Here is a 3,457-nt window from a genome sequence, read left to right on the forward strand (position 1 = left end):
ATATTTCACTGTGATTTCAAAATTTGACATGGGCTAAGCTGCATCACTATCGATTACATCTGTATCTTCAAAAGAAGATTATAAAGGCAGATTTTGTCGCTTATGGCTGTTAGGTGCCCAGCAAATATAACCAAACATCAAAGTTCAGCTAAGTAAAATTGTCGTACTTGTGTCGTGATGGTTCTGCTTAACCATGTTCATGTACCGGTACTATAATTCACCAACACTGGTAATTTGGTTAACTTGCCCTTTAAAGTTTACGTAATAGAGAACCACCGACACCGAGGTGGTTCTTGGTTTCGAATCGCCGAGGGCCGCAGGCCCGAGGCGATTGGAAACCAAGAACCGCCGAGGGGGAGGTGGTTCTCTGACTTAAACCACGATCCCCCATGAACTACGACACACTCGGGGCCTTGTTTACTATCAACACAAAAATATTTGAAGATAGCTTGTAAGAATAGATCAAGAAATATTGATAAAAATGAGATTTATTCCTGACTGATGAGAGCAAAATTTGATTAGCCACCCCTTTCAGAAAAATGAAGCATACAGCGGGGGTTCTAGAACCTACCGCTCTTTGTGTAACATGTGCGAACTCGGAGCAGGTGTTGACATTTCTGTCTTTTAAGTTATTTGAAGATACAATCGTGAAGACGTTTAAAATGAATATGCATGATGGTTTCTTTCAATCAAGGCAGGTAGTGTGCGTTATCTTGCACAAGGATGTTTCTGATTGGCCATTTCCATTGTCAACGCAGATGCATGAATGTTGCCACCAGTAAGGTCAGTCTTCACACATCATCGATGTGTGCAAGTGAGGCAGTTGTACTCTCGACGTGGCAGAGGTAAGATGTCTGACTCCGATCAAGATCTGTTCATAACCCAGAGCTCTTTTAGGCCTGTCGAATCAGATAATGGTTCTTCTAATGACAATATGTGCGGGTTTTCTCTCACGCGATTTTTGAATGAATTCGATGCGTTTCAGTGTGCTAATAGCGACGAATTTATTGCTGATGGCCAAAAAAGTGAAATCTTGAATGTGAAGGCAAAAGTGGTCGACGAGACTTTACGAGTTGGTGCACTAGTTTCGGACTCGGATTTGTTGAAAATTTATGATGAAAACATACCTGCAAACACTATGAAAAAAATGCAGTGGTCTGCGCAGTTATTTGAGAGGTGGAGAAACGAAAGGAATAGACGAATTTTGGAAGGTGAAGTTGAAACTGAAAATTTAAGCGTTATAGAACCTTCTCTACTTCAAATGACAAACGAGGAAATAAGTTTCTCTTTGCTCGCTTTGTTCAAGAAGTAAAAAAACGGGATGGATCTAATTTTCCAGGAAATACCCTATATGAAATTATCATGGGCATTCAGAAATATGTAAGTGAATATGCTAGAATTGTCAAGTTCATGAACTATCCAATTTTCAAGGACCTACAGAGAAGTTTGGATTGCGTGATGAAATCACGAGCTAAAAGTGGGCTTGGTGTACACAAAAAACAAGCACAAATTATAACTTTCGCCGAGGAAAATATACTTTGGGACAAAATGCTCTTGGGAGATTACACCCCTCAGTCGTTGTTGGACACCCAACTGTATCTGTTTGGTCTAAATTTTGCTCTACGGGGAGGTCAGGAGCATCGAAATTTGCGACATAAGAATTCACAAATTCAACTGAGAGTCGATGGTGCTGGTAGAAAGTTCCTTGAATACCATGAGGATGTAAGCAAATCCGATCAAGGAGGTCTAAAATCCAGAAAACTCCAGCCAAAAGTAACGAGAGCATATGAAAACACTGATATGCCAGAAAGGTGCATTGTTCGTCTCTATGAACGATACAACCAGTTATGGTAAGTACTGCCAATCTTGAAGATTGTCAATCACAGAAATAGATCTCTAGCTCTTCGAGATTTGAATAATAACTCGTACTTCCTTGTTTCCTTCTTTATTTGCTCTTTATTTGCTAATCTGCTCAATGATCAAATTTTATTTACAGTCCGTCCGATCGACCCGACGGTGCATACTACCTATATCCACTCTCCAAACCTACCACTATTTGCTGGTATACCAATCGACCTTTGGGCCATAATGCTTTGAATGGAACAGTTGCACGGATGTGTAAACAAGCGGGAATTGATGGGTATCGCTCTAACCATTCCCTAAGAGCTACTGCTGCAACCAGACTATTTGATGCAAACGTCGACGAGCAACTGATTTGCGAAAAGAAGGGTCACCGAAGCAACGCTGTAAGAAGCTATAAGAGAACATCTGATCGACAACAGCAAAACATCAGCAGAATTCTACAAGGTTAGTGAGATTTTTGTCACTTTGTTAAGCACCTTTGGTAAAACCAATACCATATTAGTTGACAAAGTTTGGCTTTCAATATTTTCACTATCTTGGCCTTTGAAACAATTGTAACTATTGGTGGCATATCCATATTTTTAGGTTCACAAAACGCGTGAGCAAATAGTGCAAATGAATCTGATCTGGTATTGGTGGACAAATGTTGCTTGTAGTTCCTTAAGGGCGTTAGGCACAAAAAGCCGTGTCTTAAAATAAATAGTTCACTTATATCCACGAAACTCCTTGTGAGTGCGAGCATACTATGTACATGTAATACATGACAAAAGTTGTGTGCTCTGATTTTATTTTCAGGACATGTAGGAGAACCACCAAAGAAGCTGGCCTGCATTCAACCGACGAGTCAGAGTATTGCCAAACGCGAAGACGCACAAGTTTCAAGCGACTCGCAACGTCGATCAGAAGTTGAGGTCAGACGGGCTGCCGAAGCATTCGAAAGTCCGCCAAGCACATCTGCGTCATTGCCATCAATAAATATCACAATAAATCTTTCAAAATAAAAGTAACATAATGAAAATAAAATATATCGTTGACCTGCAAAATGTTTTTGTCGTCTTTAATTCCCAGGGTAATCTTGTTGAATGCGAATTTCCTGGAAGGTGATTTTAGAATTACCTGGAGGTAATTCTAGAATCACCTGTCGGTATCACATTCAACTGGATCTTTCCAAATAGAAGGGAATTCGTCCGGATAATTACCTCCGATTTCAATAGAGTGACGTCACGATTGTGGTTTAATACTTTAGACTAAAAACTTATCAGTGCAGACTTTGTAGTACATACCTCTCATATTGTTCCAAGTTGTTGGCATGCCTTTTTGTGTGACTGTCATTCCTTTGGGCACTACACTTTCCCTATTTCTACAACGCCTAATAAATACATGTACTTCCAGGGGACCTGCAACTTCCAAGAAAATAAAAAAAAAATAAAAATCCTACCGAGAAAAATCAAATTATTTCAAACACAGATGATGAATCACATTTCAAGCCACAATAATGACGATGAATAACCATATTAATCTGACAGTCCATCGACACATATTTGAATCAGAAATATATCAAGCATTTTCATGGCCTAAAAAGGCTCAACATAAT

The 3,457-nt window shown here is 39.6% G+C and overlaps 1 long non-coding RNA gene across 1 annotated transcript; it reads left to right on the top strand.

The window, feature by feature from the left end:
• Positions 1-783: 783 nt before the first annotated feature.
• On the top strand, positions 784-3,072 carry LOC139126693 (uncharacterized). The gene is made up of 3 exons (XR_011550696.1): positions 784-845; positions 1,997-2,307; positions 2,659-3,072. It is a non-coding gene; the product is annotated as an uncharacterized lncRNA (long non-coding RNA).
• The last annotated feature ends 385 nt before the right edge of the window (positions 3,073-3,457 follow it).

This window comes from Ptychodera flava, unplaced genomic scaffold, assembly GCF_041260155.1.
Source record: "Ptychodera flava strain L36383 unplaced genomic scaffold, AS_Pfla_20210202 Scaffold_122__1_contigs__length_183411_pilon, whole genome shotgun sequence".
In the NCBI taxonomy this organism is placed as follows: domain Eukaryota; kingdom Metazoa; phylum Hemichordata; class Enteropneusta; family Ptychoderidae; genus Ptychodera; species Ptychodera flava.